This window comes from Salmo salar, chromosome ssa07, assembly GCF_905237065.1.
Source record: "Salmo salar chromosome ssa07, Ssal_v3.1, whole genome shotgun sequence".
Lineage (NCBI taxonomy): Eukaryota > Metazoa > Chordata > Actinopteri > Salmoniformes > Salmonidae > Salmo > Salmo salar.
In genome coordinates, this window is record NC_059448.1 from 35,995,009 (window position 1) to 36,017,699 (window position 22,691).

The window sequence follows — 22,691 nt, forward strand, 5'->3', positions numbered from 1 at the left end:
TAGGACTGAACACTGACTAACTAACATTATATTTTCATCCTTAGACCTATGTATGTCTGACACACATATGACAACTTTACTACCCGGGAGGGAGGCTAAGGTCAGTGGTGGATGTATCAGATTACAAACAAAAGAGGAAAAACAACTGTGCTAATGTCACAACTGGAATCTTTCCAGGCGTACATTTTGAGTCACAAGGCAGTGTTAGGGCCGTGGAGTGGGAGGGTGTGTGTGGTGTCGAGAGTGTGTGTGTGTGTATCAGTCTTCCTCCGCTGTGTCACAATGGGGAAACCCTGGACTTCATATTGGACGGGAACCTCTTCAACATTAGGAAGCTCCAAGCTACCACAAAGCTCAAAATCTGAACACGTACGCCGATGATCGCGTTCTTGTGGCACATGCCCCAGAAGCTTTTACAAGCCACCCTCACAGCAGCTGTGAGAGAATACAGCAGAATCGGGCTGTCTGTTAACATCTCAAAAACAGAGGTCCAATGTCAGTGGTCATCTGATCCTCTGCCTGAAATACCCGCGTTCTCCATCTCCGATTCCTCACTTGCCATTGTACCACACTTTAAAAATCCTGGAAGCATCCTCTCAGAAGACCGCAACATCGACCAGGATATCCAGAATCGGGTCAAACAGGCCTCATCCCTCCTTTGGACGGCTAAGGAAGAGGGTTTTTAACAACCTAAACCTACACACCAAAGTGGCAGTGTGTATCTACACTCCTTTATGGATGTGAAACATTGACAGTCTACAGCCGACACGTAAAAAAACTTTCACATAAAATGCCTACAATGCATTTTGAAAGTGACCTGGCAGGACCGTGTTCCACACGCAGAGATCCTACAGAGAACCAACTGCAGGAGCATTGAGGCATCCGTCACACACCACCAGCTTAGATGGCTCGGCGATGCCGTCCGGATGCCAGAGGATCGACAGTGAAGACATACGACCATGCTTGTACCAGCATCAACGGGACAGGCCTTTGTGTAACTCTGTCTGTGGCAGATCGTGTGCATCCCGCATCGGATTATACAGTCATCAGCAAACCCACAAGCAGTAGTGGAAGTCATCATCGCATACGCATCAAGTAAGTAAGTGTGTGAGTCAGGCCCACGCTGTAGGAAGTTACAAGCGGAGGAGAGGAAAGGGTGAGCGGGGGTATTTTCATAATGAAGGAAGTCAGGAGCGAAGGCTCTGATTTGACTTGGGTTTCACTGAGGAAATGCAATCGCCAATCTCTTGCCCTCTCTTTCTCTGTCTCCCTCTCATTCCAACTTCCAGAATTTTTTAAAAGCTGTCTCTCCTGCCATCCTTTTCTTTGTGTGCTCCTACGAAGGGGGGGAAAGGCAAATGTTCAATGTGTGTGTGTGTGTGCGCGCATGCATGGTGTGTGTATGCGTGTGTTTGGTCTGGTGTGTATGTGTGCCTGTCTTGTGTTGGGTTGGGTGTCCATGTACGTCCCCATGTGTTCTTTGACCATTACCTCACCTACCCTCTGGCACTCTAAACCTAGAGCTGTCAATTATTCAGACACGCATGCATGCATGCATGCGCGCGCACACACACACACACACACACACACACACACACACACACACACACACACACACACACACACACACACACACACACACACACACACACACACACACACACACACACACACACACACACACACACACACACACACACACACACACACACACACACACACCCACAACCACACACTAGAGCTAAATCTAAAATGATCGACAATGACCATACAAATCACTTATCGCAGGCATTTTGCTGATATTGTAGCTTATACTAGAAAAGGTTTGAAATGAAATAAGTTTGCCAATATGCGTGACTGTTAATGGGAAAACTAGTCGTCGTGGGTGAAAGGATAATAAATCAAACTGTGGACGACATTATAAACGTATCTTTCTTTTTATCGTTATCACATCAATTCAGGCAAATTTTTAACACACACACAGATACACACACCCTGAGGATATACAATGGGTAACAATGTTGCTCTCTCTCCCACAGGACATGAGGCGGACGTTCAACCCTATATGTTACCCTGATGCCTTCTCTATAACACACACACACATATATCAGTGTTCTGCTCTTTCTCTGGGCGATGCCAGATGGACAGCAGCATTGTCCTCTGAATATCTTGAGCCGGACAAATGATATGCTGAGGAATAGGAAACCTTCAAATATGGAGTCTCTATCATACGAATCCCGTGAGCGGTTATTGAAATCTAAAGCTAGTTGGAATATCTGTGAGATTACTATCTTACTACAAAGTCCCCACTATAGGTGTGAAAGGTTACTGTTATACATGTTTTATACATGCCTAGGAGTATTGAAAGCATCAAACACCTATAAGAATGTCTGGCAGTGAATGCTGTTACACATTAACACAGCTTATGAGTAAGAGAAATGGACAGAGTGAGTAAGGGAGGAAAGGGACAAAGAGAGAGAGGGGGGGGGGGGTGGGAGGTTAAAAGACAGAGACAGGAGCCAGGTGTTTACAGCACTAATAATAAATCCCTTCGTAGCACTCTCACCCTCCCTAGTTCTATATCTCCGGGCCACGTTCTCCCTCTCTCTCTATCATTGAGTCATGCTACATGAGCTGCGTGGAATCTCTGGCTCCCTCATTGGCAAACAGCAATTGGTCTGGAATAGGACACAGGTATTACATCAGGAGTCTTCAGCCATTTCTTGCACAGGGACCCCCCTCAGGCAAACCGGCAACATAAACATCCCTTTCTCAGGACCCTGTCTTTCAAAGATAATTTGTAAAATCCAAATAACTTCCCAGATCTTCATTGTAAAGGGTTTAAACATTGTTTCCCATGCTTGTTCAATGAATCATAAACAATTAATGAACATGCACCTGTGGAACAGTCGTTAAGACACTAACAGCTTACAGACGGTAGGCAATCAAGGTCACAGTTATGAAAACTTAGGACACTAAAGAGGCCTTTCTACTGACTCTGAAAAACACCAAAAGAAAGATGCCCATGGTCCCTGCCCATCTGCATGAACGTGCCTTAGGCATGAGGACTGCAGATGTGGCCAGGGCAATAAATTGCAATGTCCGCACTGTGAGGCTCCTAAGACAGAGCTACAGGGAGACAGGACGGACAGCTGATCGTCCTCACAGTGGCAGATCACGTGTAACAACACCTGCACAGGATCGGTACATCCGAACATCATACAGTACCTGCGGGACAGGTACAGGATGGCAACAACAACTGCCCGAGTTACACCAGGAACGCACAATCCCTCCATCAGTGCTCAGACTGTCCGCAACAGGCTGAGAGAGGCTGGACTCAGGGCTTGTAGGTTTGTAAGGCAGGTCCTCATCAGACATCACCGGCAACAGCGTCGCCTATGGGCACAAACCCACCATCGCTGGACCAGACAGGACTGGCAAAAAGTGTTCTTCAACGGTGAGTCGCGGTTTTGTCTCACCAGGGGTGACGATAAACGCGAATCGTTTATCGTCAAAGGAATGAGAGATACACCAAGACCTGTACTCTGGAGTGGGATCGATTTGGAGGTGGAGGGTCCGTCATGGTCTGGGCCGGTGTGTCACAGCATCATCGGACTGAGCTTGTTGTCATTGCAGGCAATCTCAATGCTGTGCGTTACAGGGAAGACATCCTCCTCCCTCATGTGGTACCCTTCCTGCAGGCTCATCCTGACATGACACTCCAGCATGACAATGCCACTAGCCATACTGCTCGTTCTGTGTGTGACTTCCTGCAAGACAGGAATGTCAGTGTTCTGCCATGGCCAGCGAAGAGCCCGGATCTCAATCCCATTGAGCATGTCTGGGACCTGTTGGATCGGAGGGTGAGGGATAGGGCCATTCCCCCAGAAATGTCCGGGAACTTGCAGGTGCCTTGGTGGAAGAGTGGGGTAACATCTCTCAGCAAGAACTTGCAAATCTGGTGCAGTCCATGAGGAGGAGATGCACTGCAGTACTTAATGCAGCTGGTGGCCACACCAGATACTGACTGTTACTTTTGATTTTGACCCCCCCTTTGTTCAGGGACACATTATTCCATTTCTGTTAGTCACATGTCTGTGGAACTTGTTTAGTTTATGTCTCAGTTGTTGAATCTTGTTATGTTCACGCAAATATTTACACATGTTAAATTTGCTGAAAATAAACGCCGTTGACAGTGAGAGGACGTTTCATTTTTTGCTGAGTTTATGTTAGCAAACAAAAAAATGTCACGTCTTGTCTTATCATCAAGTGAATGGTAAGGAGAAGTAATCAACATTTTAAAATGAATAGATTTGCCAGCTGCACTTTCTCAAAGCCTAGGTCAGATACTCCAGAGAGTGCAATTAGCTCCAATGAGTGTAAATTGCTCAATATTAGGAGTTGAGAAATAAAGTTGGAAAGGTACTATCCTCTTTTCTACTGTTGTAACGCCCTGGCCATAGAGAGGGTTTTTTGTTCTCTATTTTTGGTTAGGCCAGGGTGTGACATGGGTGAGCGTTCTAGGTTTCTTTTTCTATGTTGGTGGTTTTCTTTGTTTCGGGCCGTGTATGGCTCTCGATCTGGAACAGGTGTAGATCGTTGTTGCTGATTGAGAGTCATACATAGGCAGCCTGTTTTTCCTTTGGGGTTTGTGGGTGAATGTTTTCTGTCTAGGTTTGTTAATCCTGACAGGACTGTTTGGCTGTCATTCCTTGTCGTGTTTTCTTTTTGTATAGTGTTCATTTGTTTATTAAAATCCTTAATATGAACACATCCTCCGCTGCACCTTGGTCTCATTCTGACGACGCCGGTTACCACTGTAGGTATGAAATTCAACATTAATGTATTCTGTTGTTGCTTGCGATATTCATAAAAACATAAAACATTTAACTGTCCCACTTTGTTGTATATACAAATCATTTTTGCGGCCCCCCCTGCAGTACCGTGGACCCCCGGTTGAACACCCCTGGATTAGAACACAGAGGGAGGGAGGTATGGAGAGAACAAGGGAGTGTGATAGACATAAAGAGACAGACAGAGGGAGAGATTGAGAAACAGAGACTGGGAGAGAGGGAAAGTAAAAGAGAGACAGAGGGAGGGAGAGAGGGATGGGAGGAAGAGGCAGTCATGAATGCAGGTGGAGACTGGCAGATTTATGACTCACTATCTAAACATCTGGGGTTTTCTACTACTGTAACTCACAAGTAGACACACACACACTACGCTTAGCTCATCATGTCCTGGTTTTATGCATACACCGTGCTGGAACCAATACAGCTGGAGAGGTTTGGAAGGTCCACGTTTTAATCCTTCACACAATCCCTTTAATGTAGCCATCTTTAATACATTAATCCCAATGAATCTCTCCTATTAGCAAGTCAATTATCCCAAACTATCCTTATTATCACTCAGAGGAAATCAAATTGATGAGATTAGCTGTTAAAGAGAGAGTACCATCCACACTGACAGAAAGCACCCAACTCCTAATCTTGCCAACATCAATTAGAGTTCCAGCCATTAAGCTTCAGTCCCTCGACATTTGAGTGACAGCTATCAAGATGCACACATAGCAGAGCGAGAGAGCAATGACGAGGTGTACATACAGTATCTGCACATATGTGACATAGTACGCAATTTTCCGGGACCGCGTTTGGCTTGTGAGAGCTACTGGCTAAAAAGTATACAAAAGCACCAGATAATGTCTTTAATCCTACTGCTCCTATTTGCTCCCTTGTCACACAACCAGCCCTATAAGAGAAAATATGTCAGTGGGGAAAGAGATCCCTCTCTGTGTGTCAGGCCCATTCTGACTGGTGATTGGCCGAAATCGGACACCTCACTTCACAATAAACACCTCCATTTGAACCCGTCCTCTGCTGAGCACTACAGCAGGTGCTTGCAGCTCATGGTGCTCAGCGCTCCTGCAAGATTCCCTGTAGGTGTTTGCGAGGCTGCAGCATAGAGAGATGTTGACGAACACAAACACGCAGGTTTAATGGGTGAGCATTGTGTTTTCAGTGAAGGAAAATGTAGTTACAGTGAAATGAATGGAAATCAAATGGAAATCCACCACAAGAAGTGAAGTAACTCTGTTAAAGAATGGAGTCTGTAAAGCAGGGATCATCAACTAGGTTCAGACGCGGGACGATTTTGAGGGGACGGTCGGGGGGCCGGAACATATTTACAAATAATTTGTAGACTGCAAATTGACCGCAAGAAGCCCAAACAGATATAATGTTTGATTAAAACATAATCATTTTAAACCTTGCTTACATTTGCACACAATCACGTGTCTCTCTATTATGTGTGGGAATTCTTGGGAACAAATATCTTAAATAAAAATCACTTGCATCTGACTGGTGTTTATCCAGTCTTTTATGTCCCGCCCCGCCCCATCAATTTTGTAATTTTTTTGTAATTTTTTTGCCCCAAAATAAACTTTGGGGGGCCAAATAAAACCACCCGCGGGCCGAATCCAGTTGGGGAACCCTGCTGTAAAGACATGCAAACCTGTGAGACACTCAACAACATGTTGGATAACACACTATGGACTAGAACCAAACTAACCATAGAACCACCGCAAGACTAGACCACAACTAAAGCCAGACCAGAGACCAAACTAGAGCCAGACTAACCCCAAGACTAGTACTACCACCAGTACTTGCAGTACTAAAACTAACACCAGTACTAGAGCTAAGACACTAGAGGCCATGCTACTGTACCTCCTTGTGTGTCAGCTCCAGCCAGGCAGTATAAAGAGGGACCCCCAGCACCCCACTGGACCCCAGCAGGTGCAGGCTGTCCTGGGTAGACCATGGGAGAGAGAGGGGTGTGTTAGATCCATTAAGATCTGCAACTAGTGTGTGTGTGTGTGTGTGTGTGTGTGTGTGTGTGTGTGTGTGTGTGTGTGTGTGTGTGTGTGTGTGTGTGTGTGTGTGTGTGTGTGTGTGTGTGTGTGTGTGTGGACTACAGCACCAACAGTGGATCCTCTAGTCTAGGTGTAAGTGTGTGTGATTGTCTGTGTCTGCATGACAGGGAGTATGCATGTGTATGCATGTTAGAGAGAAATTGTTTCTGCTCATTTAGATCTCAGTGACTGGATTATTCTGTATGTTCTCGGTTCAGCACTAAAATGCTGAGCCGGATGAATAAAAAACATTATATCAGTTATAACTCCAGGTATATCAGCTAATATACTGAACCACAAATATTATCTCCCTACAAAACCAATGGCTATGGCAGATATGACTCCCATTTTAAAATACGCATTTTAACTCACTCAGAGTTTATGATCATGAGTCGAGCTGTGAGCAGTGAACAGAGCCTTCTTAACTGTTCTGAGGTGCTAGCACTGATGACAAATTCTGCCTTTGAGCTCTGGAGTAATGAGCGTCAAGACATACCAAAGAATAACAAGCTAGCTTCCTTTAAAACACTCCCCTAAGAGACATAGAGACTGGCTTTAACCTAGAAAACATAAATTTAACTCCTGAGACATTTAGGGAGCAGCAGAGCCCCCCCCCACACACAGGGGTCTCCACCTGGGTGTTGGAACTCATAACGCCCACCCCAGAGTCCAGTTATCTGTTGGGGGATAAATCTCACTGTGAGTAGATAGATCATCCCCACTACCACACTACCCCCCCATCATCTCTCTGCACTGTTTGCATAGAAATTATCCTTCGTAGAGCAGAGACACACAGAGAAACAGAGACACTGTATCACACTGGCTGTCCTGGATAAAAATGCTTCCTGAATCACAAGCAAATCCCTCTGCCATAACACTAGCTGCTCTGTTCGGTGGAGCTAGCATGGCTGAATTGATAAGAGAAAACTGGTGGAGGGTGAGAGTGGAGAGAGAGAGCAGGCAAACACTGCGTTGTCCTGTGAGAATGACCCAGCAGGGGGTCCAGTGAGGCTAGACCTGTTTGGGTAGCCTGGTCCCAGATCTGCTAATACTGTGTATAGCCAACTCGCATGGTCACTGCTGTGCTACTACTTGTGGTTCTAGGACAGTGGTTCCCAACCAGGGGTACTAGGACCGTTGAGGGTACTTGGCTTATCCACAGGGGGTACTTGAGAAGACTCATGAGACCATAGACCTACTGGTAAAATGCACATGAGGGAGTACTTCAGGCGATTTACGCCAAAACTTAAGCCTGTTTGTAAGCCCCAATAAATACTCAGATCAATGCAGAAACAGAGTGCTCCTTTTTCTTGAAAAAAGGAATTCCATGTGACAGTTGAGTCACGGTAATCTCCTCTTGTGCACTCTGGATATTGCATTGGTACTACCCAATTCACTAACAACCATCAGGTCTCTAATGGTCGAGTGCTCACTGCTCTATCGTCTCTCTCCCACTCTGACATCACATCAAACACTTATCATCAAAACAGTGTCATGCTTTTAAAACTCACCTCACTGTGAATGAATAATTTAAACAATGAAGTTCAACAACAGGTTGAAACTGAGTGGAAAACATGTTTGTTGTTTCAAAGCCCAACACAACAAAATGGACAGCGCTTTCTAAGGTGATGATTCATTCAAAACCTCCATATACATATTAGAGCTTAAGCATATGCATAGGCCTATATATATATATACACTGCTCAAAAAAATAAAGGGAACACTTAAACAACACATCCTAGATCTGAATGAAAGAAATAATCTTATTAAAAACTGTTTTCTTTAGATAGTTGAATGTGCTGACAACAAAATCACACAAAAATAATCAATGGAAATCCAATTTATCAACCCATGGAGGTCTGGATTAAAGTGGAAAACCACACTACAGGCTGATCCAACTTTGATGTAATGTCCTTAAAACAAGTCAAAATGAGGCTCAGTAGTGTGTGTGGCCTCCACGTGCCTGTTTGACCTCCCTACAACGCCTGGGCATGCTTCTGATGAGGTGGCGGATGGTCTCCTGAGGGATCTCCTCCCAGACCTGGACTAAAGCATCCGCCAACTCCTGGACAGTCTGTGGTGCAACGTGGCGTTGGTGGATGGAGCGAGACATGATGTCCCAGATGTGCTCAATTGGATTCAGGTCTGGGGAACGGGCGGGCCACTCCAGCCACATGAGGTCTAGCATTAGGAGGAACCCAGGGCCAACCGTACCAGCATATGGTCTCACAAGGGGTCTGAGGATCTCATCTCGGTACCTAATGGCAGTCAGGCTACCACTGGCGAGCACATGGAGGGCTGTGCGGCCCCCCAAAGAAATGCCACCCCACACCATGACTGACCCACCGCCAAACCGGTCATGCTGGAGGATGTTGCAGGCAGCAAAACGTTCTCCACGGCGTCTCCAGACTCTGTCACGTCTGTCACGTGCTCAGTGTGAACCTGCTTTCATCTGTGAAGAGCACAGGGCGCCAGTGGCGAATTTGCCAATCTTGGTGTTCTCTGGCAAATGCCAAACGTCCTGCACGGTGTTGGGCTGTAAGCACAACCCCCACCTGTGGAGGTCAGGCCCTCATACCACCCTCATGGAGTCTGTTTCTGATCGTTTGAGCAGACACATGCACATTTGTGGCCTGCTGGAGGTCATTTTGCAGGGCTCTGGCAGTGCTTCTCCTGCTCCTCCTTGCACAAAGGCGGAGGTAGCGGTCCTGCTGCTGGGTTGTTGCCCTCCTACGGCCTCCTCCACGTCTCCTGATGTACTGGCCTGTCTCCTGGTAGCGCCTCCATGCTCTGGACACTACGCTGACAGACACAGCAAACCTTCTTGCCACAGCTCGCATTGATGTGCCATCCTGGATGGGCTGCACTACCTGAGCCACTTGTGTGGGTTGTAGACTCCGTCTCATGCTACCACTAGAGTGAAAGCACCGCCAGCATTCAAAAGTGACCAAAACATCAGCCAGGAAGCATAGGAACTGAGAAGTGGTCTGTGGTCCCCACCTGCAGAACCACTCCTTTATTGGGGGTGTCTTGCTAATTGCCTATAATTTCCACCTGTTGTCTATTCCATTTGCACAACAGCATGTGAAATTTATTGTCAATCAGTGTTGCTTCCTAAGTGGACAGTTTGATTTCACAGAAGTGTGATTGACTTGGAGTTACATTGTGTTGTTTAAGTGTTCCCTTTATTTTTTTGAGCAGTGTATATATATATATATATATATATATTGCCTACCGCATATTACGCACGGCAGAAAAACATATTTTTTAAATGACCTAGGCGATCCTGTTGGTTCATTGATTGTGCAGGGTTAGCCTACAATTATAGTGAATTTGTATTTGATTTTGAATAGCCTAGTAATAGGGCATTTTTTACATTATTATAATTAATAGGCTGACACATTACCTTTAGCTACAGAATATCTTACCACCATGCGTTTCCATCTCCTCCGCTCTCTCCTTCATTCCTTTCTCGAGTGTGCAGAGAGAGGGGCTGTCAACAGTTTAATGAAATGTTTCGTTGTGAAAACATGTTACTATTGATGTTCCCAAACTGAAGTCACTTTGTTTTCCAAATTAAGCACTGGGTAGCTGCAGGAACAGGTTTGGAGAGCCCATGGCATACAGAATTTGGGCAGAATATCCCCTGTCGCGTATCGAGAGGATACATGCTCCTCAAACAGTGGTTGATGGGTGGAGTGAAATAACAGGCAAAGACTACCTGGCATAATGGAGAAAAAAAAACCTTCTAAGGTTTGTATCATTTACAACTAAAGTTTCCAAATATCTCTAAAACTAGCCTATAGGACCTGTTTCAAATGATTACTTTTATGCTCAATATAGCCACTTCATATTGGCACTCGCTCTCGAATGGGAAAAATATCCTTTCTATTTTATTCAGCTAAATTTGATCATATTCTCCTTAGTATAAAACCATAACAATCTATAATAATGGCACGGGACATATAAGCATATCTTGTCTACTAAATGAACAAGCCTACAGCCTATGGCATGCATTAATAAATACCCATATCTATAAAAGCCATGTTATCAACATCTCCATCAGTCAGAGTATGAGTTTTAGGTGAGGGCTTCGATGCAGCAGTGTGATTAGGGCTAGCTATTACAGTGAGCTAGGCCTGTCTGTGTCTGGGAATGTGGCTAATAGAGCACCCTATACTGTAAAGTGTAAATAACATCATGTCCCCTAGACTACTCCGTCCAGACCACAACTATTAACAAGTCTGACACTAGGCCCAGACATTGACCCCTTTACAAATAAACACACAAATAAAGTACACAGACATACACAAATATGCACAAACACAGACACACACACTTGTCAACCTCTTGTCCTTATTAAACTTTCATCATTCAACATAGTGCCTAAAGTCATCCATCACAAGACAAAACCTGCCTGCCTAACTGTCACTGTTTCAACCAGTGGTCTACAACAGAAAAGAGATGAACAGAAATACACCACAGTGATTCAACCTACTTCCTTCCCAGACGATCATCCTTCTGAGAGATGACGTGACATCACTTGTAGAGGTCGACCGATTAATCGGAATGGCCAATTAATTAGGGCCGATTTCAAGTTTTCATAACAATCGGAAATCGGTATTTTTGGACGCCGATTTGACGGATTTAAAACAATTTTTTTACTCCTTTATTTAACTAGGCAAGTCAGTTAAGAACACATTCTTATTTTAAATGATGGCCTAGGAACGGTGGGGTAACTGCATTGTTCAGGGGCAGAATGACAGATTTTTACCTTGTCAGCTCGGGGATTCAATCTTGCAACCTTACGGTTAACTAGTCCAACGCTCTAACCACCTGCTTTACATTGCACTCCACGAGGCGCCTGCCTGTTACGCCAATGCAGTAAGAAGCCAAGGTAAGTTGCTAGCTAGCATGAAACTTATCTTATAAAAAACAATCAATCAATCATAATCACTAGTTAACTACACAAGGTTGATGATATTACTAGCTTATCTAGCCTGTCCTGCGTTGCATATAATCGCTTAGGTACACGTTGCTCCAACAAGTTGCTACATTGCACTCCACGAGGAGACTGCGTGGCAGGCTGACTACCTGTTATGCGAGTGCAGCAAGGAGCCAAGGTAAGGTGCTAGCTAGCATTAAACTTATCTTATAAAAAACAATCAATCTTAACATAATCACTAGTTAACTACACATGGTTGATGATATTACTAGTTTATCTAGCTTGTCCTGCGTTGCATAAAATCGATGCGGTGCCTGTTAATTTATCATTGAATCACAGCCTACTTCGCCAAACGGGTGATTTAACAAGCGCATTCACGAAGAACGCACTGTCATTGCACCAATGTGTACCTAACCATAAACATCAACTCCTTTCTTAAAATCAATATACAAGTATATATTTTTAAACCTGCATATTTAGTTAATATTGCCTGCTAACATGAATTTCTTTTAACTAGGGAAAATGTGTCACTTCTCATGCAACAGAGTCAGGGTATATGCAGCAGTTTGGGCCGCCTGGCTCGTTGCGAACTGTGAAGACCATTTCTTCCTAACAAAGACAGCCGACTTCGCCAAACGGTGGATGATTTAACAAAAGCGCATTTGCAAAAAAAGCACAATCGTTGCACGACTGTACCTAACCATAAACATCAATGCCTTTCTTAAAATCAGTACACAGAAGTATATATTTTTAAACCTGCATATTTAGCTCAAAGAAATCCAGGTTAGCAGGCAATATTAACCAGGTGAAATTGTGTCACTTCTCTTGCGTCAGGGTATATGCAACAGTTTGGGCCGCCTGGCTCGTTGCGAACTAATTTGCCAGCATTTTATGTAATTATGACATAACATTGAAGGTTGTGCAATGTAACAGGAATATTTAGACTTAGGGATGCCACCCGTTAGATAAAATACAGAACGGTTCCGTATTTCACTGAAAGGAAAAACGATTTGTTTTCGAGATTATAGTTTCCAGATTCGTATTTCTGTGTGTTTATTATATTATAATTAAGTCTATGATTTGATAGAGCAGTCTGACTGAGCGGTGGTAGGCAGCAGCAGGCTCGTAAGCATTCATTCAAACAGCACTTTCGTGCGTTTTGCCAGCAGCTCTTCGCTGTGCTTCAAGCATTGAGCTGTTTATGACTTCAAGCCTATCAACTCCCAAGATTAGGCTGGTGTAACCGATGTGAAATGGCTAGCTAGTTAGCAGGGTGCGCGCTAATAGCGTTTCAAACGTCACTCGCTCTGAGACTTGGAGTAGTTGTTCCCCTTGCTCTGCATGGGCAACGCTGCTTCGAGGGTGGCTGTTGTCGATGTGTTCCTGGTTCGAGCCCAGGTAGGAGCGAGGAGAGGGACGGAAGCTATACTGTTACACTGGCAATACTAAAGTGCCTATAAGGACATCCAATAGTCAAAGGTATATGAAATACAAATCGTATAGAGAGAAATAGTCCTATAATTCCTATAATAACTACAACCTAAAACTTCTTACCTGGGAATATTGAAGAAGATGTTGAAGATGAAGATGTTAAAAGGAACCACCAGCTTCCATATGTTCTCATGTTCTGAGCAAGGAACTTAAACGTTAGCTTTCTTACATGGCACATATTGCACTTTTACTTTCTTCTCCAACACTTTGTTTTTGCATTATTTAAGCCAAATTGAACATGTTTCATTATTTATTTGAGGCTAAATAGATTTTATTGATGTACTATATTAAGTTAAATAAGTGTTCATTCAGTATTGTTGTAATTGTCATTATCACCAAAAAAACTGACGATTAATCGGTATCGGCTTTTTTGGTCCTCCAATAATCGGTATCGGTGTTGAAAAATCATAATCGGTCGACCACTAATCACTTCCTGCTTCATAATCATCAAAACCTGAACAGTCCAAGAATATCCCTCTCTTTCTCTCTGTGCGTTTCCTGTTTAGCTCTGTGTGTGCGTGTGTGTGTGTGTGTGTGTATGTGTGTGTGTGTGTCTTGTGCCAACTCCACTTGCTGTCCTTGAGAAGTCGCTGCTCTACATCCAAAATAAAGTGGGAATTTCAAAAATGTCTCCTATTGTGTGAAATCTTCAATAGGGACGGCACCCCCGCCCTGCATGAGTCTACCCACCACACACACCACCGTAAATCACCTTGCACAATGCAAGTGTTTCTGTTACCATTGTGGCCCAATGCCCTCATAGCCCATCCCCTTGTGGCCTCTGAACTATGGTTTGGGGAGAAAAAGGAATGGGTGCATGCAGGGGCACACCTACACCCTCGGTCCCTGACCCCATAACTCAGAGCTGACTGTTAGGGGCTGTTTGGGGTGACTGGGCCTCTCCACTCTGATTTGGACAACCCTTAATCTAATCGGTGCCTTGAGAAGCCTTGAATAGACCATACAAATATCATAGGCTGTGTCCCAAATGGCATTGCATTCCCTACAAAGTGCACTATGTTTGCCCAAGGCCCATAGAGCTCTGGTCAAAAGTAGTGCAGTGTGTATGGAATAGGATGCCACGTGGAATGCAGACATAGAGAATCCCTTTATAAGTTCTCCAAGGCTCTGATATAGAAAGTGATAGGTCTTCTGAGCTTAGTCTGGCTTTAGATGAAGGCCTGGATCCTATCTGGACTGTCAGGGCCAGGTTTGGCTGTTCTAAATCTGACTGGGGTGAGGTATAACATAAGGTGACAGCGTGCCTGGTTGCTGTAGCCTCTTCCTAGATTTAAGGGATTTCAGCCAATTTGTGGACAGAAAGGTTATTATCGTGTTTTTATATCTATTCATTTTTCGATTTTTCTTAGAAATTCTGATTTGCTAATTTTTATTTGGTTTTAGTTGTATAAAAATATGTATATTTTCTTTTTATATTTGGTTTTAGTATTAGGGATAGAAAGCATGCGTGGGAGGCTAGTTTTTTGTGAAATGTTTTGTGTCACTTCTTGCAACTGGGGGCAGTAATACATAAGGAGATTTGTCAGGTCATAGGTGAGTTTTGGTTGAATTTTTAGGTCAATCTCATCGTGACTTGGATTTATCAAAATGAATAGCGTACAGACTGGAGCAAAAAAGAAGTTAGGAAACTTTCACTTGCGTATGTTTACACCAATTCAGAGCTTTTTAACTTTAGTAGTACATGTAAGAAGAAGCTAATTAGCTACCTAGCACAACTCTGATACAAAATAGTTATTCTCAAAGTTATATCAGTACATTCAAAGCAACCTAAACAATACAGCTATTTTATCAAGTAATGGACCTGAGGACAGTCAGACCTGTTCCCGAAAAGGCCTGTGGAAAAACAGACCCAAACATGCCCATTCAGAACCGAGAGTAGAAAGAGAGAGAGAAAGAAAGCAGCCATCTCCATCAATAAATGAGAATATTGACCAAATGATCCGTGTCCTTAAAAACTGCCAATGACAAATAAAATAAAAAACAATTAGTTGTGTTTTGATGTGTAGCATATTCAAAACTTTACAGCCTATTGTTTTATTGATTATTCCTTCCCTAAAACAATAATTGTCCATATTACGGTTAAGCTGTCTAAGATTCGAGCAATAAATGCATCAGGGCATTGCATGAATATGCAGTACATTCGGAATGTATTCAGACATTTTTCCCTTTTTCCACATTGTTACATTAGTCTTATTCTAAAATGGATGAAATTATTAATTTTTCTCATCAATCTTCACACAATACCCCATAATGACAAAGTGAAAACAAGTTTTTTTAAATGTGTGCAAATGTACACTACCGTTCAAAAGTTTGGGGTCACTTAAGAAATGTTCTTGTTTTTTAAAGAAAATCACATATCTTGTCTATTAAAATAACATCACATTAATCAAAAATACAGTGTAGACATGTTGTAAATGACTATTGTAGCTGGAAACGGCAGATTTTTTAATGGAATATCTACATAGGCGTACAGAGTCCCATTATCTGCAACCATCACTCCTGTGTTCCAATGGCACGTTGTGTTAGCTAATCGAAGTTTATCATTTTAAAAGGCTAATTGATCATTAGAAAACCCTTTCGCAATTATGTTAGCACAGCTGAAAACTGTTGTTCTGGTTAAAGAATCAATAAAACTGGCCTTTAGTCCAGTTGAGTATCTAGAGCATCAGCATTGGTGGGTTCGATTACAGGCTCAAAATGGCCAGAAACAAAGTACTTTCTTCTGAAACTCGTCAGTCTATTCTTGTTCTGAGAAATGAAGGCTATTCCATGTGAGAAACTGCCAAGAAACTGAAGATCTCGTACAAAGCTTTGTACTACTCCCTTCACAGAACAGCACAAACTGGCTCTGACCAGAATAGAAAGAGGAGTGGGAGGCCCCGGTGCACAATTGAGAACAAGACAAGTACATTAGAGTGCCTTGTTTGAGAAACAGACGCCTCACAAGTCCTCAACTGGCAGCTAAATAGTACCAGTGCAGAGGCGACTCCGGGATGCTGGCCTTCTAGGCAGTGTTCCTCTGTCCAGTGTCTGTGTTTTTCTGCCCATCTTAATCTTTTCTTTTTATTGGCCAGTCTGAGATATGGCTTTTTCTTTGCAACTCTGCCTAGAAGGCCAGCATCCCGGAGTCGCCTCTTCACTGTTGACGTTGAGACTGGTGTTTTGTGGGTACTATTTAATGAAGCTGCCAGTTGAGGACTTGTGAGGCGTCTGGAAAGATTTCCACCGGTCTAATGTCCATTGCTCGTGTTTCTTACCCCAAGCAAGTCTCTTTTTCTTATTGGTGTCCTTTACTAGTGGTTTCTTTGCAGCAATTTGTCCATGAAGGCCTGATTCGCGCAGTCTCTTCTGAACAGTTGATGTTGAGATGTGTCTGTTACTTGAATTCTGTGAAGCATTCATTTGGGCTGCAATCTGAGGTGCACTTAACTCTAATGAACTTATCCTCTGCAGCAGAGGTAACTCTGGGTCTTCCTTTCCTGTGGCGGTCCTCATGAGAGTCAGTTTCATCATAGCACTTGATGGTTTTTGCGACCGTACTTGAGGAAACTTGCCTGAACTTCATGTCTTAACCTCTATGGGCTAGGCGGGACGAATTCGTCCCACCTACGTAACAGCCACTTGAAGCCTGTGGCGCGATTTTCAAAACCTTAAAAATCCTATTACTTCAATTTCTCAAACATATGACTATTTTACAGCTATTTAAAGACAAGACTCTCGTTAATCTAACCACACTGTCCGATTTCAAAAAGGCTTTACAACGAAAACAAAACATTAGATTATGTCAGCAGAGTACCAAGCCAGAAATAATCAGACACCCATTTTTCAAGCTAGCATATAATGTCACATAAACCCAGAAGACAGCTAAATGCAGTACTAACCTTTGATGATCTTCATCAGATGACAACCCTAGGACATTATGTTATACAATACATGCATGTTTTGTTCAATCAAGTTCATATTTATATCAAAAACCAGCTTTTACATTAGCATGTGACGTTCAGAACTAGCATACCCCCGCAAACTTCCGGAGGAATTCGCTAACATTTTACTAAATTACTCACGATAAACGTTCACAAAAAGCATAACAATTATTTTAAGAATTATAGATACAGACCTCCTCTATGCACTCGATATGTCCGATTTTAAAATAGCTTTTTGGTGAAAGCACATTTTGCAATATTCTAAGTACATAGCCCAGGCATCACGGGCTAGCTATTTAGACACCCGGCAAGTTTAGCACTCACCATAATCATATTTACTATTATAAAAGTTTGATTACCTTTTGTTGTCTTCGTCAGAATGCACTCCCAGGACTGCTACTTCAATAACAAATGTTGGTTTGGTCCAAAATAATCCATCGTTATATCCGAATAGCGGCGTTTTGTTCGTGCGTCCCAGACACTATCTGAAATGGTAAATCAGGGTCGCGCGCATGGCGCAATTCGTGACAAAAAAATCTAAATATTCCATTACCGTACTTCGAGGCATGTCAACCGCTGTTTAAAATCAATTTTTATGCCATTTTTCTCGTAAAAAGCGATAATATTCCGACCGGGAATGTCCATTTAGCTAAACTGAGGAAAGTAAACAAAGCTTTCGGTCGACGCGGGCACGCGCCTGAGTCTCACAGTACTGTAACCAGCCACTACCCAAACGCGCTACTTTGTTTCAGCCAGAGCCTGCAAAGCCACGATTCAGCTTTTTGCCGCCTTCTGAGACCCTATGGCAGCCGTAGGAAGTGTCACGGGACAGCTAAGATCCTCACTCTTCAATAAACAGAGACAAGAAGAACGACACCTTGTCAGACAGGCCACTTCCTGCCTGAAACCTTGTCAGGTTTTTGCCTGCCAAATGAGTTCTGTTATACTCACAGACACCATTCAAACAGTTTTAGAAACTTTAGGGTGTTTTCTATCCATATGTAATAAGTATATGCATATTCTAGTTACTGGGTAGGAGTGGTAACCAGATTAAATCGGGTACGTTTTTTTATCCAGCCGTGTCAATACTGCCTCCTATCCTAAACAGGTTAAAGTAATGATGTAATGTGCTTATTTGAGCTGTTCTTGCCATAATATGAACTTGGTCTTTTACCAAATAGGGCTATCGTCTGTATACCCCCCTACCTTGTCACAACACAACTGATTGGCTCAAACAAATTCCACAAATTAACCTTTAACAAGGCACATTCCAGGTGGCTACCTCATGGGAGAATGCCAAAAGTGTGCAAAGCTGTCATCAAGGCAAACGTTGGCTATTTTGATATGTTTAACACTTTTATGGTTACTACATGATTCCATGTGTTATTTCATTGTTTTGATGAATAAAGAAAAACCCTGGAATGCGTAGGTGTGTCCAAACTTTCGACTGGTACTGTATATATAAAGTAAGAGAAGCCCTAGAGAGATCGAGAGAAAGACAGAGATATGTCGGTGCGATGTTCCCGACACAGACATAAATAAAAGTTAGAAAATTGCAACAAACCTGATTAGCGAGTTTCACACAGTCCATTCGCACTCCCTCTTAAGGATCCGCCCCTTTTTTAAAAGATTTTCGCCTAAAATGACATACCCAAATCGAACTGCCTGTAGCTCAGGCCCTGAAGCAAGGATATGCATTTTCTTGGTACCATTTGAAAGGAAACACTTTGAAGTGTGTGGAAATGTGAAAGGAATGTAGGAGAATATAACACATTAGATCTTGTGAAAGATAATACAAAGAAAAAACCAACTGTTTTTTTTTTGTACCATTATCTTTGAAATGCAAGAGAAAGGCCATAATGTATTATTCCAGCCCAGGAGCAATTTAGATAGCAGTGTATGTGCAAAGTTTTAGTCTGATCCAATGAACCATTGCATTTCTGTTCAGAATTTTGTATCAAGACTGCCCAAATGTGCCTTATTTGTTTATTAATAACTTTTCATGTTCAAAACTGTGCCCTCTCCTCAAACAATAGCATGGTATTCTTTCACTGTAATAGCTACTGTAAATTGGACAGTGCAGTTAGATTAACGCCGCGACAACATTCTTCTCATCTTTGTTCACTACAATTTTAAAACTTGTCCCCGAGAACATTCTCATTGTCTGAGAATTGTTTTACTTCAATGGAAAAGGCCTCCATCTTCACAATCAACAGTAGCCTAGGCTAGGGCTCCTTTCACTGGCTCTCTACTCGGCAGCAGGCGCACATGAGGTGAGCAGCCGGAATACATAACAAGCTTGCGCAGTTGTCATTACCTCACACACATTAAATTAACCTGTTAGGGCTAGGGGGCAGTATTGACACGGCCGGATAAAAAACGTACCCGATTTAATCTGGTTACTACTCCTGCCCAGTAACTAGAATATGCATATAATTATTGGCTTTGGATAGAAAACACCCTAAAGTTTCTAAAACTGTTTGAATGGTGTCTGTGAGTATAACAGAACTCAAATGGCAGGCCAAAACCTGAGAAGATTCCATGCAGGAAGTGGCCTGTCTGACAAGTTGTGTTTCATCTTGACTCTTTTTATTGAAGACTGAGGATCTTTGCAATAACGTGACACTTCCTAGGGCTCCCATAGGCTCTCAGAGCCCGGGAAAAAGCTGAACGATATCGAGGCAGCCTCTGGCTGAAACACATTATCTATAATTCTTAAAATAATTGTTATGTTTTTTGTGAACGTTTATCGTGAGTAATTTAGTAAATTCACCGGCAGTGTTCGGTGGGAATGCTAGTCACATGCTAGTCACATGCTAATGTAAAAAGCTGGTTTTTGATATAAATATGAACTTGATTGAACAAAACATGCATGTATTGTATAACATAATGTCCTAGGGTTGTCATCTGATGAAGATCATCAAAGGTTAGTGCTGTATTTAGCTGTGGTTTGGGTTTATGTGACATTATATGCTTGCTTGAAAAATGGGTGTCTGATTATTTCTGTCTGGGTACTCTGCTGACATAATCTAATGTTTTGCTTTCGTTGTAAAGCCTTTTTGAAATCGGACAGTGTGGTTAGATTAACGAGAGTCTTGTCTTTAAAATGGTGTAAAATAGTCATATGTTTGAAAAATTGAAGTTTTTGCATTTTTGAGGTTTTTGAATAACGCGCCACGGGATTCCACTGGCTGTTACGTAGGTGGGACGATTTGGTGCCACCTACCCTAGAGAGGTTAACAGAGGACGGGTCCAATCGATAATACATTTTTAGTTACACCTACCCGACCCAGATCCGAGACAAAAGTCAGAATTTAGGACCCACCTGGGTCCCGGGTCGGATCTCTGAATTTCAGGTCTGTTGGACTCGTGTGTGTGTGTGTGTGTGTGTGTGTGTGTGAGCTCGCCCATGCATGTGTGTGTGTTTGGGTTTGTTTTACGCTGCCGACAGAACACGAGTAGCATAAAGGCGACAAGTCCAGTCATGGGAGAAACTAAACAAGCAAGAAAGAGGAGGATTTGGTTAAGAAACAAGAAATCTGCCCAGACTGGCAATAGCAGGGAAATTAATCACCCGTTCCCATGGTACTATACCCCCACAACACTCGTAATACAACAAACAGAACAATGAAAACCAACATTCCTTAAGTTTGTACAGTGCAAATAACACTGTGGTTGTCATGGTCAGGTATTGAAATGAACGAAGTAGGGAAAGGGGGATACCTAGTCAGTTGTACAACTGAATACCTTCAACTGAAATGTGTCTTCTGCATTTAACCCAACTCCTCTGAATCAGAGAGGTGTGGGGGGCTGCCTTAATCGACATCCACGTCTTCGGCGCCCGGGGAACAGTGGGTTAACTGCCTTGCTCATGGGGCAGAACGACAGATTTTTACATTGTCAGCTCGGGGATTCGATCCAGCAACCTTTCGGTTACTGGCCCAACGCTCTAACCACAAAGTACTACATGATATGTCGCTCGTTAACAATAATCATCCTCTTTAGAACGGGTTCCTATTGAGAAAAGTTGGGATTTGTCCTAAATACACCAATGACAACAGCCATGCTGCTCTAAAGAACATCTTTATCTATTTACATTTCTGAGACCAAATGCTTGTCAGTGCCAGCATGCATGGTAGAAACAAGGCTAGTTGATAGGTAGTGTAACAAAATGCTACATTGTTTTCTGCAATCCTGGCGAAGTCAGAACAGAGGCAGATCCTCTTTAAGAGGGGGCTGAACAAAACTATACGTACAGTGGGGTCCAAAATTTGTGTGATTCATTTTGGACTCCACTGTATGTACGTATGTACGTACACACACACACACACACACACACACACACACACACACACACACACACACACACACACACACACACACACACACACACACACACACACACACACACACACACACACACACACACACACACACACACACACACACACAAACAGCCAGACAGCCAGACAGCCAGACAGCCAGACCCTGGATGTCTCCCAACCTGCTAGGAGGTTGGCCAGTCACAATGCAGTATTTCACATCTGATAAAACCGGGGTTAGGGAAGCCTGGAAAGCGGGAATCAAAGACGGGCAGGAAATAAAGAAACCGGTGTCTTTTGTAACAAAAATGTATGAGGCTATTCTAAAGCTTCAACACAAGGCACATACCTTCCAGCTAACATATGCTTTCCTGGAAACCGGTTGGAAAAGAGTCTAAAAGTCGTCGCTAAGAAACTCTCTCATGTTCAGAGAAGCATAATCTGTAATATACGTTTCAGCTAGATAAGGTAGATGTTGTCAGCCTGCTATTGTAATTCAATGGGCCCGAGGCCATGGAAGTTTGTGGGAAAATAACACCCAGCAATTTACTGCCATAATATATACCTTTGGTGGTGAATTTGATCCACACTATGAAATAAGCATTATAATGCTCCTTAAGATTGGCTTTTATACAGAGTGTAAGGAAAATCACAGTCATGTTTCACTCTGTTCGAACAGTTCACATGTAATAGAATTATGATTAACTCAGACACACACACGACTCATAAAATCTTCATGATATAATCATGATCATTATGATTCAAATGTATGTAATTCTGTTCTTGAGCTGTTCTTGTCTATTGATGTTCTGTATTATGTCGTGTTTTGTGTGAACCCCAGGAAGAGTAGCTGCTTTTGCAACAGCTAATGGGGATCCTAATAAAATACCAAATACCAAAAATGATTATGGTACTTAAATGTAGTCACACTTTATTTCGATAGTCCATAATAAATTATCTATAGGTGGCCAAAATATCAACAGACTATCAACCAGGTTATCTGAGTAGGTGAACATGACAGGTACGCAGACTTCTCCATTGGGGTGTCCATTATATTTGTCTTCAACATATGTTTACAGTTT

The 22,691-nt window shown here is 42.9% G+C and overlaps 1 protein-coding gene across 1 annotated transcript in view; it reads right to left on the reverse strand.

The window, feature by feature from the left end:
* The window catches only part of LOC106609112 (cadherin EGF LAG seven-pass G-type receptor 1-like), a 130,939-nt gene that overhangs the window by 41,746 nt on the left and 66,502 nt on the right, over nucleotides 1–22,691 (reverse strand).